The 14159-nt window shown below is 39.8% G+C and overlaps 1 protein-coding gene across 1 annotated transcript in view; it reads left to right on the top strand.

Moving 5' to 3' along the window:
- The window catches only part of LOC101644789 (charged multivesicular body protein 3), an 84723-nt gene that overhangs the window by 21040 nt on the left and 49524 nt on the right, over nucleotides 1-14159 (top strand). The gene's annotated exons all lie outside the window — the stretch shown is intronic.

Raw genomic sequence — 14159 nt, 5'->3', positions numbered from 1 at the left:
GGAGAGGAGAGGGAGAGGAGGAGAGGAGAGGGGGAGGACCGCTTCCTGCTTTTCTTGTCTTTTTAAAAAAAATCATTTTATTAGGGGCTTATACAACTCTTATCACAATCCATACCCACATCAATTGTGTAAAGCGCATTTGTACATTCATTGCCCTCATCATTCTCAAAACATTTCCTTTCCACTTAAGCCCCCGGCATTAGATCCTCACTTTTCCCCTCCCTCCCTTTTCTTGTCTCTTTAATGAGCTTTTGCTTTCTTCATGAGTGATGTTCTTGATGTCCTCCCACAGCTCATCAGGTCTTCTGTCATTAGTGTTCAGTGCAGCAAGTTTGTTCTTGAGATGTTCATGAAATTCAGGTGGAATAGACTCAGAGTTGTATTTTGAGACTCTTGAATTTGATTAAATTTTCTTCAGCTTCAATCTGAACTTATAAATGAACAATTGATGGACTGTCCACATTCAGCCCTTGCCCTGGTTTTAGGTGATGATACTGAGCTTCTCCATCTTCTTTTTCCACCGAGGTAGTCAATTTTATTTATGTGTATTACATCTGTCCATGTGTATAGTCGCTTTTTGTGTTATTGATAAAGGCATTTGCTATGAGCAAGTTGGTTTTGCAAGAATCTGTCATGCAATCTGTAGCTTCATGTCTATCACCAAGTTATTTCCCAACTACAGTTCTTTGTTTTCCACTTATGCATTCCAATTGTCAATAATTATCAATGCATCTTAATTGCATGATTAATCAGTTTCAGACTGAAGTTGATAGAATTCTTCAATTTCTTCATCAGTAGCTTTAAAGGATGGTGCATAAATTTAAATAATTGTATTGATTCAATTTCCTTGAAGCCAGATAGAGAAAATCCTATCACAAATACCGTTGCATTTTATCTTGAATTTTACAATGTCCTTTTTGACAATGAATCCCATGCCATTCCACTTGATTGTTATTCTTGGCCCAGTAAATCATGATGTTGTCACTCAAAATGAGGATACCAGTCCATTTCAGCTCACTAATGCTTAGTATATTTATCTTTGTGTTCCATTTCATTTTTGAGCACTTCCAATTTTCCTAGATTCCTATTTCACAATTCTTAGTTCCAATCTTTAGCAGATTTTTGAAGCTGTTTCTCCTTACCTGAAGTCATACCCCATCAGCAAATGAATATTTCAAAGGCTCCACTCCTACAGGCTTTACCCAACTCAGGTCACCATGGCTGACTCCACTCTGAGAAATCAGCTCATGTTCAGTCACATTTTGAGTGCCCTCGGGCTCAAGGGGCCCATCTTTCAGCACTATCTCCTACAGTGTTTCTGCTTCCATTCTGTAGACTTTCAGTGTCTGATAATGTTTCTAAGTTATACATAAGGTTTTCAGGGGCTCTTTCCTCTGAAGTGGGGAGTCTGTATCTGTTCTTAGTTTGGAAGCTCCATTGAAACGTGGTCACTTGGGTCGCCCTGCTGGCATTTGAAATACCAATGACATACTTTCCAGCATCACAGCAACACCCAAGTCACCACAGTGACTGACAAACGGACAGACAAGTGGCGGTATATAACAATTATAGCCTTGGAAACCTTAGGGGAGCAGTTCTGCTCTACCCTACAGGGTTTCTGTGAGTTGGAATTAATTCCATGACAACAGGTCTTAGCCAGAAGAATCATCAGTCTTAGAAGAAATAGAACCAGAATGCTCCTTAGAAGAGCATTTTCTTGCTTACTTTGGACATGTCATCAGGAGGGTTTAGTCGCTAGAGAAGGACATCATGCTTAATAAAGTAGAGGGTCAGCAAAAAAAGTGGAAGACTCTCAATTAGATGAATTGGCACAGTGGCTACAACAATGGGCTTAAGCATAACGACAATTGTGACAATGGCACAGGACCCGACAGTGTTTTGTTCTTTTGTTTATTGGGTCACTATGACTCGGAACCAACTAGATGGCACCTAATAACAAAAGAAAAAAACATCATGTTTGGTAATGTGGAGGATCAGGAAAACTGTAGGTATCCTCATGAGCTGAAAGAGGCAAGGAACAAGTACTCCCTTAGAGCGTCTGAGGTAAGTGTGGCCCTACTGACACTTGGATTTCCATCCCATGATCTGGAATTTGGATTTTTGCCCTCCAGAACTGTGAGATACTGAGTTTCCATTGTGTTTTTAAAGAAATCATTTTATTGGGGGCTTGTGCAACTCTTTTCACAATCCACACATACATCCATTGTGTCAAGCACATTTGAACATTTGTTGCCATCATCATTCTCAAAACATTTGCTTTCTACTAGAGCCCTTGATATCAGCTCTTCATTTTTCCCCCTTCTTCTCTGCTCCCCCTCCCTCATGAACTCTTAATAATTTATAACTTATTACTATTTTGTCATATCTTACACTGTCCAGCGTCTCCCTTCACCCACTTTTTTGTCTTGTCCACTCCCCAGGGAGGAGGTTATATGTAGATCCTTGTAATCGGTTCCCCCTTTGTGTCTCACCTTCCCTCCACCCTCCCGTTATCGCCACTCTTATCAATAGTCCTGAAGGGACCATCTGTCCTGGATTCCCTGTATTTCCAGTTCCTATCTGTACCAGTGTACATCCTCTGGTCTAGTCAGATTTGTAAGGTAGAATTGGGATCATGATAGTGGGTGGGAGGAAGCATTTAAGAACTAGAGGAAAGTTGTATGTTTCATTTTTGCTATCCTGCATCCTGACTGGCTGTCTCCTCCCCAGAGTTTCTATTGTTTTAAATAAGAACATCAATATACAAAGTTGCTGTCTACATCCTATTTCCTTATATGCACCCAGAGAGTTCGAATTATGATCTTAAATTTAGTATGGCTCTTTCATGCTGTGTGCATGTGTGTCTTAAAATTTTTTTTTCATTTGTTTTTTTTTTAAGCATTTTATTAGGGGCTCATACAACTGTTATCGCAATCCATATACACATCAATTGTGTAAAGCGTATTTGTACATCATTCTCAAAACATTTTCTCTCTACTTAAACCCCCGGCATTAGGTCCTCATTTTTCCCCTCCCTCCCCACTCCCCCCTCCCTCATGAGCCCTTGATAATTTATAAATTGGTATTTTGTCATATCTTGCCCTGTCTGACGTCTCCCTTCACCCACTTTTCGGTTGTCTGTCCCCCAGGGAGGAGGTCACATAGTTCCTTGTGTGTCTTAAAAATTTAAAATCACTGATTTACATGTTCACAAAAATAGTGTACTATATCCTACTTTGGTGAGAAGCAACTGGATCCTTAAAAGTTTGCAAACCGTCTTCTAAGATACAACTATTGGTCTTATCCCACCCAGGAAAAAAAAAAGAGTGAAGAAAACCAAAGACTCAAGCAAATAGGAGGATTAATGGACCACAGCTTCCATTATCCTGAGACCAGAAGAACTAGATGGTGCCCAGCTACCACAACCAAGTGCTCTCGTTAGGGGATCACAATAGAAGGTCCCAGATAAATTGGAGGGAAATATAGAACAAAACTGAAAATAATAAAAAAGACCAAGACTGTGGCCCTTAGATACTCTTCAAGCCAGGAACTGAACCCATTTCCAGATCACTTTTCATTTTCAACAGATAAGCTTTTAAAGTGAGCAGTAGTACCCATGAAGAATGTACTTTTAGAACAGTCAACCATAGATGCCAGATGGGCAGGATTTGCCCGGAAACAGCTCAGAAGGCAGGGAGAGGTAGGGAAGAATAACAAATAGAAATGGCGAACTCAGGGAGGAACCCAACTAACAGCTGTTCCATTGAGAGAATTGCAAACTAATGTCACAAAACGAGTCTAAATTGTTTTTAGTTGAGGTTTTCCTTTCTATTTTTGTTGTATGTTTTTCTGTATATGGAAGCCAGGATAAGTAAATCTATAGGCTCAGTAACTGGATTAATGGTTTCTTGGGAGAGATAATAAGTACAAGAAAGAAGATGATGTTCTAAAATTGGCTATGGTGATGATTGTACAACTCTTCTTAATATGATTGTGTGATATATGAATTATATGCCAATTAAACTGATAAAAACGTTAAATGGAAAATTAATATGCTCTATAAACATTCACCGTATACCCTCAGTTTATAGTTGTTTATATGAAATTTTATATTTAATATTTATGCTGGTTGATGTGGTTATTTCATATACTTTTAATTCCATATAAATCCATTGTATAAGTTTATGACAATTCATTTTATTACTGGATATTTAGATCATTTGTAGTGTGGCATGTGTGTGTGGGGGGGCGGGGGTCAGGCGTCAGGGTTGAAAGAAGTGCCATGCTATGTATTTTATTATTTTGTTCAAGTCTTCTAACCCCCTTCCTTACCTTTTTCCTGATAACATTGACTTAAGGGGAAAAAAAAGTGCTAGCCTAGTTGTCTTGTAGTATGTCTCTTATTGTGGATTTGTCTAGCTCTTTCTTGGGTGTTATACAACTTTTTTTTTTTATTTCCAGCTTTTTCTATAAACAAAATTGAATCTAAAAGCTAGATTAGATTCAGGTTAAGCACCTGAGCAAGAATACCTAGTAGGTAATCTGTGAACTTCATATTGTATCACGTTAAGAGATAAGTAATGTCTACTAACCACTTATTAATGATGCTAATAAGTTTGGTCACTATGTTGAGGAAGAGTGACAGATCACTAAGCTGTTAGGTTTTTCCCTCCATTACTAGTAAGTACAGGTGATTTATTAACACCAGCTAGATGTCCAGGTCATTATTAAACTTTCACTTAAACGTTTTAGCATCTTTTGGTGGTGATTTCCTGGATCAGTTATGAGGTGCAGAACTAGCATGGTGCTAAGTGACCTTTAGCTTCACTAGGAGGAAAGAGAATCCAATTCCACATTATCCCAAAGCTGATTTCTACGAGGAAGAGGAGGTTAAACATGTCTCCACTCTCCAGCCTTCTTTTATCCTATTCTGACACAACTGTTCCTCTCATTCCTTTCTGCTTGTTTGCTAGGTTTGCTAATCCATTGCATTGGTCACACAGACCATTCATAACTCTGGAGTCGATTAGGGAAATTAACAGGCTATGGTTCAGGAACAGAAAGTGTTTCTATGGCCAGGAATGACTCTTCTCAGCTGTGCTCACAAGCATGCCTCCTTCTGGTCCTTGGCCTCTCCGCTCCTTGGCCTCTGCCTTGCTTAGGCAAGTATTAAAAGCTGCCATAGCACTGATAAATATCCAAGGGACAGCCCATTGTGCAAGTCACCCTCCTACTCGAAGCCTGCACTCATTCAACTTGACTCATTGTGGTCTGGAAGCCACCTGCTCTAACTCGTGCTCTCATGGCTGCTTCCTCTTGCTGCCACCCCTACCACTGCTGGTTTTCCATGCAGGAGTCTCAGGGTCCAAAAGACATGTTCAACTTGTGACTCTATTTTGGTCATTGTGAGATCTCCTGTTTTTGCTTCTGAGATGACTCATATTGGGATGGTAAAATTACCAGTCCCTTCCTTAAAGTCTCATGCATCTTATTTGTATGTTTCTACCCCATCATTTGGTAGGAATTACAAAGACTGAGTAGAAAAGGCGTATTATGTATTGAACTGTACCACATAGGAGTTTTCTAGAAGCTAGACTTTAGGAGTATCTTTGCTTGTAGAACTTTTTATTGGACATAGCTAGTAAATACACTCCTAAAAATTCATAAAGGCAATTATAAACTAAGTAGTTTTGGACCAGCTGTTCTACTGAAAATAACCAGAGCTAAATAAAAAGTATAACTATTTTAAGTCACTGGAGAGCTATCAAGGCATTGAGGAGTGGCAAAATCAAGAGTCTGTAGAAGAATTAAAGTCAGTTACACTTGGAATCAACATCAGGGGTCACTTTTTTCCCTACAAAACCAAAAAAAACCCAACCTGTTGCCAAAAAGTCATTTTCAGTTCATGGTGACCCTATGAGCTAAGAGCAGAACTGAGCTCTCTAGGATTTTGTTGGCTGTCACCTTAATGGAAACAGATCCCTAAATCTTTCTTCCATGGTGCTGCTGAGTTGGTTTGAACCACCAGCCTTCTGGTTAGCAGTCAAGTGCTTACTGTGCGTTACTTGGGTACCTTACATTTAATTCCTACTGCAGTGCTGAGAAACAGAGTCTGTAGAGCTTTTGACAGAGCTTGTGTTGGAAGATTTTCTTTAAAAAGATGAAGAGGATAAGAGACTGCTAAAATCCCTGGGTTTGTGTTGGGATCCTGAAAGGGGGGTACCCTTTAGCTGTTAACAGTGAGTTGGAAATCCACCAGTCCTCACAAAGAGGAAGGCCTTGATTGGTTTAATTAAGATGAACCAATTGCCAGTGCTTTAGGCTAGATGTTTGCCCAAAGCAACAAAGCCCAAAACATTTGCAGAAAGTAACAAAAGCAACCAGAGACAAAATTTTTATATGCAGTATTTAGCATTCAGTTCACAAAATCTAACAGGCACTAATGGATAGGAAGTCTTTATATGTTCTAGATTTGAATCCTTTGCCATTTATATGGCTACAAATATCTTCTCCCAATTTGTGACTTATCTTTTTGTTTATGAGGCTTTAGGAATTGATTTAGGTAGTTTATGCTCAGGTGTCATTTATTTTGCTGTTTGTGGCATGGTGTTCTCTCAGCCGCTTTGATTTATACTTTGGTGCATGTCACTAACTCAGATATTTCAAGTACTGTATTTTGGGAGAGGGGCTCCATTTTCTTTTTCTTCATTCTAGTATTCCAAAATATGGTGCATGTTTTAAAATTGCTCCATTGTTCTGTTGTGTCATTTCCCCCCCCCCCCCTTTTTTTTGTATTTCATTTTAGGAATTAAAAAAAAAATTTTCTGTTGACCTATTTTGAGGTTCATTTATTATTTCTTCAGTCATATGCAATCTACTTAGGAGCCCATCATAGGTATTCTTCATGTTCTTGCATGTTGATTGTACTTTTGATTTCTAGTATTTCCTTTTTAGTTTTTCACTGAGTTTTTGTCTCTGTGCCCATCTCTTCTTGCATATTGTCCACATTTTCCATGAAAATCCTTAGCATATTCATCATAGTTATTTAAATTCCTCCATCATGCTTCTTTCTGAAGTCTATAGCATATCTGATTCGGGTTCCAGTGCTTGGGTTGCTGCGTCACAATTTGTGAGTTTTTTCTAGCCTGTTTTGTTGAAAGCAAGAGGCTTCAAATTCATCTAGGTCCTTGCTTTTTTCTCTTTGTTGTCTTTGAGTTTTCCTACAAATCCTTCTTAAATAGAGTTTGTGTTGTAGCGGTTATACTACATTCGTCTGTTAGTGTGCAACTGTTGTGTAGTGTTAAGACACCCAATAGGGAACACGTTTTACAATCTTATGATTACTTTTCACTTTTATGGTGGGCCTATGTCTCTCTGCTGTAATTGCCACTAAATGTTTCTTAGTTCCTTTCTACCCTCAAGCAAAACAGGAAGACTCTAAGGGACTGGAGTTCGATAACTGCCCTTTCTGAAAGTTGGAGGGTTCTGGTAAGGACCCTTCTGGTGAATAGGCCTTTGTTATGTTTAAAATATGGCATATTTCAAAATGGCTACTTCTCCCTTTCCCCTGCCAGAGATGTGAGGGGATCCATTTGAACTTTCACCATGAAAATCTATTGGTAACGCATATACTCAAGTATAAACTGACCCGAATATCAGCCAAGGCACCTAATTTTATCACAAAAACTGCATTAAAAATGTGCTGGAAAATGGGCTTATACACGAGTGTGTACAGTATTTTTTGCAGTAAAAAAGCCCCAAGAAAATGTGGGGAGGACTCTGAGGAGTTTCTCCCTGTCATACTAGGCCATACTCAGTCTCAAACACATAACCCTGTGACATTGGAAGTGTTCCTACCATTTTATGGCCGCATTGATTTCTGTTCCCAATGAACACAACGCAGCTGTGACTCTAACTTTACTTCTCATTTCAGTTTTTATCCTGTGACCTCAGTTCTTGCATGGGTCCAAGAATAGTTTATTTCTAGTTTGCTCAGCACTTTTCCTCTTGTAAGGACAGAAGCAGTAATTTTTAAGCTTTTTCACATGTTGGAACTGAAACTAGAAGTTGTCTTCACTTTAGAAAAGTATTTTACTGCCTTAATCATCAAATAAAATTGTACATACTTAATGTTTTGGTTTATTATCTGTTTTTAGTCTTTGAATGTAAGCTTCATATTGGTGGGGACTTTGAATAGTTATGTGTTTTCCTATATTAATAGCACATTGACTAGTGCCTAGGATATTGCAGATACTCAGTATTTCAATAAATGTATGAGCCTACAGAAGTGTCTTCAGATTTCTTTGTTCGGATAGCATCTAAAATAAATTAAGGTAATTTAAATTGTGTGTGTGTGTGTGTGTGTGTGTGTGTATGTGTGTGCTGTTGTTAAGTGCTGTTGAGTTGGCTCCAACTCACAATAACCCCATGTACAAAGGAAGGGATGCGGTGTTCTCCCCCAGCCTCACAATTATTCTTTGTCAGCCTATTGTTGCATCCATTGTGTTAATCAATCTTATCCAAGGTCTTGCTCTTTTTCGATGACCCTCTATTTTGCCAAGTGGTGTTTTCCCCAAGGACTGGTCTCTCCTAACTCACATGTCCAAAATACATGAGACACAAAGTTTTACTATCCTTGCTTCTAAAGAGCATTTTGACTATACCTTCTCTAAGATCAATTTATTTGTACTTCCTGAAGTCCAGAGTACCCTCAATATTTTTCTCCAACATGTAATTCAAAGGCATCAATTATTCTGCATTCTTCCTTATTCGTTGACTAACTTTCACATGCATATGAGGCAGTTGAAAGTACTATGGCTTTTGTCAGGCACACCTCAGTTCTCAACGGGATATCTATGTTCGTTAATGCTTTCAAGAGATCTTGTGCAGCAGTTTTATGCCCAGTACAATATGTTGTTTGATTTCTTCACTTGTTTCCATGAATGTTAGTTGTAGAGCCAAGCAAAATGAAATCCTGTACAGATTTAATCTTATCTCTGTTTAACATGATGCTGCCTGTGGCCCAGTTGTAAAGATTTTATATTATTTGTATTGAGTCTTAATTTATTCTGAAGGCTGTGGTCTTTGTCATTAAATGCTTCAAATGCTCCTCCCTTTTGGCAGCAAGGTTGTATCATCTACATATCGCAAGTTGTAAATTAATCATCTTCCAATCCAGATACCATGTTGTTGATATAGTCCAGTGAGGAAACAGCAAGTCTACCTGCATTGACTGTACACAAAGGAAACAGCAACAACACAAAAAGCAAACGCTGGCATTGAGTTGGTTCCAACTCATAGTGACCTTTTAGGGCAAGAAAGAATTGTCCTCTGGATTTCTAAGACTTATAAATCTTAACAACAGTGAACAGCCTCATCTTTCTACTCATCTTTTTTCTGGTGGGTTTGAACTGCGGAGCTTATGCTCAATGTGTAGCCCCCTACCCCCAAGCCTCCATGACCAGCCCATTTCAGCTCATCATTGCTTAACATGTTTTGTCTCTGTGTCTTCCATTTCATTTTTTTATAACTTACAATTTTCCTAGATTTACACAGCATACATTCTATGTCCAGAAACAGCATATTTACAGCTGTTTCTTACCATTCTGGGTTATGCCATCAGCAGATGAAGGTTCAGAATGCTTTTATGGTCGACTCTACTCTTCGTCAGTTTTACTTGTGTGCCTTTCAATCTGAAGGATTCATTTGCTGGCACTATGCTTGCTACTATTTCTCTGTTATTCATACAATTTCAGTGGCCATTCGCTCAGAAGTGGACAGCCTATTCCTTCTTCCCAGTCTGTTCTTGGTCACTGAAACCTATTTACTGTGGGTAATCCTACTGGTATTTCTAAGACTAGAAGCATAGCTTCCAGCATTACAGTAACACCCAGGTCACCAGTTTTGACAGTCTGACAGAAGGGTGTGTGTGTGTGTGTGTGTGTGTGTGTGTGTGTGTGTGTATGTGTAATGGTAGCTGTCAATAAAATTGAAGATGATATAATTTTTGGCATAGTATCAATTTTGGTATTTGTAAATGAAATTGTTACTTAATTCAAACATATCCAATAGACTAAATACCATACTAGTCCAATGCATATCATTAGCCATATCAAGCATACTTGTACAAGTCAGACGTTTTATAGTAATTCCTTTTAACTTTATTCCCATCCTATTTTCATTACATGAATTTTACCTAACATAGCAATGTTATGCTGAAGATAATTTATTAATCATCCTATTATATTTTGAGTAAAAATATGTGCATAAAGCTCACATTAATAAAAAGCTAACATTAAATTTTTTAAACTCTTAAGACCCTATAGTTTTAAGTGTTTAAAAATATATTCCTGGTGGAGTTTTATAATTATTATTAGCACATAGTAAATATTTTACAGATTTTAATATAAGTATTAAACAATTTTTTAACTTGACAGTTACATTGACATATAATCCACATATACAATTCATTAGTCCAATCATATTAGTCTAATCACAAAAATTAAAATTTATTGAAAATAAATTTTATGGTAGGAACAATTCCATTTAATTAACATATCTGTGGATGTGTGCTGCATGACTAAGTTCCACAGAGTTCAGAATCAATTCTATTCCTATTTTCAGTTTTATTAAGTTTCCAAGGCTGAGAAACTTTGATCTAATATTAAAAAAAACTCACTGCCATCTAGTTGATTATGACTCATAGCAATTAGTAGATGATAATACAAGGAGAGTTTAGTGGCATTATTGCTAAGTTCTTTGAATTTCTTCTGAGTCATATGTACAAAAGTACATAGTGATTTAGTATGAAAATTACTTTGAATAGTTCATCACCTGTCTGCATGTTTGGGAGCCCCAATGGTGTAGTGGTTACATGTTGGGCTGTGATCCCCATGGTCTGCAGTTTGAAACCACTAGCAGTTCCTCAAGAGAAAGACTGGGCTTTCTACTCCAGTAAACAGTTACAGTCTCAGACACAGCCATTCTGAGTCAGGGTGGACTTGATGGCAGTGAGAGTGAGTCAGCTTATGTGTCCAAAGGATTGGAAAACACCTTTTCTGCTTAAAAACTTGATAATCAGTAGAACATTCACTTCTTTCTCAGTAAACTAGTACTTCCAGTCGATTGGACTGTTTTATATTTCAGAGTATTTTGCCTCCAAGGGAGATACATGATGGTAATAAAAGACATGAATTAGGCAGTGATTCTCAACCTTCCTAATGCCATGACCCTTTAATAAAGTTCCTCATGTTCTGGTGACCCCCAACCATAAAATTATTTCTGTTGCTGCTTCATAACTGTAAGTTTGCTGCTGTTAGGAATCGGTGACCCTGTGAAAGGGTCGCTTGAACCCCAAAGGGGGTCACAACACCACAGGTTGAAAACCACTGAAAAGAGTATTCTTATGATAGGTAAGAAAAGTTGAAATCTCATGATAGGCTGATTTCTCAGTCATTTAAAAAAATTTATTTTATTGGTGCTCATACAATTCTTATCACAATCCACACATACATCAATTGTGTAAAGCACACTTATACATTCATTGCCCTCATCGTTCTCAAAACTCTCGCTTTCTGCTTGGGCTCCTGGAATCAGCTCCTCATTTTTCATCCCCCCTCCGTCATGAACCTTTTAGAATTTATAAATTATTATTTTATCATATCTTACACTGCCCAGTGTCTCCCTTCACCCACTTTTCTGTTGCCCATCCCCTAGGGAGGAGGTTATATGTTGTAGATCCTTGTAATCGATTCCCCCTTCCTACACCCCCTTCCCTTTTCCCTCCCATTATCGCCACTCTCACCACTGGCCCTGAGGGTTTTTTCTGTCCTGGATTCCCTGTGTTTCCAGTTCCCATCTGCACCACGGTGCATCTTCTGGTCTAACCAGGTTTGCAAGGTAGAGTTGGGATCATTGATAGTGGTGATGGTGGTGGTGGGGAAGCATTTAAAAACTAGAAGAAGGTTGTGAGTTTCAACAGTGCTATACTGCACCCTGAGTGACTCATCTTCCCACTACCCCTCTGCAAGGAATGTCCAGTTGTCTACAGATGGGCATTAGGTCCCCATGGTGCGCTCCCCTCATTCACGATGAGTGCTTGATACCTGGTCCCCTCGACCCTTCGTGATCACACGTGCTGGTGTACTTCTTCCATGTGGGCTTTGTTGCTTCTGGGCTAGATGGCTGCTTGTTCACCTTCAAGCCTTTAAGACCCTAGACACTGTATCTCTCAGTAGCCGGACACCATCAGCCATCTTCACCACACTTACTTATGCACACATTCGTCTTCAGCGTTTATATGGGAAGGTGAGCACACAATGATGGTCTTTGTTCTTAGGTGTCTGCTACCTGATCCCTTCAACACCTCGGGATCACACAGGCTTGTGTGCTTCCGAGCTAGATGGCTGCTTGTTTACCTTCAAGCCTTTAAGACTCCAGACACATTATCTTTTGGTAGCCAGGCACCATCATCAGCTTTCTTCACCACGTTTACTTATGCACACGTTTGTCTTCAGCGATTGTGTCAGGAAGGTGGGTGTCATGGAATGACTGCTTAGCTGAGGAAAGTGCTCTTGTATTAAGGGAATGCGCATGAGGAGGCCCAATGTCCACCTGCTACCCTACTACTAAACCTATAAATATATGCACGTAGATAATATTTCCCCCATAATCACAAATATATTTACATATGTGCATGTCTATATTTAGGCCTCTGTGCCTCCTACTCCTTTCCACTATTTCCTATGATTTCCGCTTGTCCCACTACCATGAGCCTTCATTCTGGTTTCAATAATTCCTCTCAGTTACATTTCCCTTGGTCACTTGGCCTCCTACTCCTTTCCACTATTTCCTATGCTTTCCTCTTGTCCCACTACCATGAGCCTTCATTCTGGTTCAGTAATTCCTCTCAGTTACATTTCCCTTGGTCACTCCCTGCCAGTCCTCCCATCCCCTCCCTGCCACTGGTTTTGAACCACTGGTTGTTCCTTTGTCCCTGGGTTGGCCAATACCTCCTCCCTTCCCCCACATTCCACTTTCCCATGTCCTCCCCCGCCCCACCTTTGATCCCTTTGTATTCTTCTCCATATTGTTTATCCAGCCTATCTTTTCTAGATAGACCTGCAGAGATAATAATATGCACATAAAATTGCAGATGGCCTCCACAGCACCAAACATAGTGGCACATGAGAACACGGTGACTACGGCAACAACACCGACAAACAAACAAACAAAAAAGCCACTGACATAAAATCTAAACAAGAGAGAAAAAACTTTAAAAAAAGAAAGGAAAGCCTGTTAACAGTCTTGCTTGTTGACCTTTAGGAGTGTTTTCCAGAGGAATCTGATAGGGTGCCACGCCCTGGCCCCAAAGTCCATCCTTGATACTCCCTTGAGGCCTCCTTGCTCTGCTTTCTCCACCGCTCTATTGCACACCCCCAGTGTTTTGCCTCAGTGTGGTGGGGTCAGCTCGGCCACACATCCCACACTATGTCTCCAGTGCTGTCCCATGTAGGGCAATGGGTCAGTGCAGGGTGTTGCATCTCGCAATGGGGCCAGCCATATGGTCCTCTCTGTACATTGGCTGCTCTGAGCCGGGCTATTGTCCTCTGAGATTGGTGGGCCCTGGTGTGCACCACTCCCTTCCTCCCCCTTCATTTGCTTCAGCTTCCTTCTGGGCATGGTAGGTCAGTTCCTTTCCCTCACCAGATGGTCTATTTTCATTTTCTGTGGCACACTCTTCCATGGTGGGGGTCTGGCTGATTCTGCTTGGGGCCGGGCTTGTGGTCCAGTCTTTTTGTGTATTCCTCCGCTCATTATGTTGCCCTCCTGGTTTGGCGCGTCATTGTGGGGTCTGTATGCACATTCCAGTTCTGTGGGGACACAACCAATCCTCTCCCCCTGAGTGGATTAGTGCCCTGTACTCCCTGTGCCATCAACTCAGTTTCTCCCCACCCGCTTCTCCCTCCTCCTGCCCCCTTCCTCTTCTTTATGTTGGACTCTCATGTACCTCTCAGGCAGTCGTTTTTAAATGATTATGTATAGAAAGATGAAGATTTAAGAACTAATGCCTTGAAATTATTTGTCTCTATGCATCTCTTGAAAAATTTATGTGAAAAAAAAAAAGGAAAAAGAAAAATTTATGTGTACTTTCAAGAAAC

Source organism: Echinops telfairi, unplaced genomic scaffold (genome assembly GCF_000313985.2).
Source record: "Echinops telfairi isolate 266 unplaced genomic scaffold, ASM31398v2 ScPeMD7_7467;HRSCAF=8505_1, whole genome shotgun sequence".
NCBI lineage: Eukaryota > Metazoa > Chordata > Mammalia > Afrosoricida > Tenrecidae > Echinops > Echinops telfairi.
This window is presented reverse-complemented; position numbering and strand designations above follow the sequence as displayed.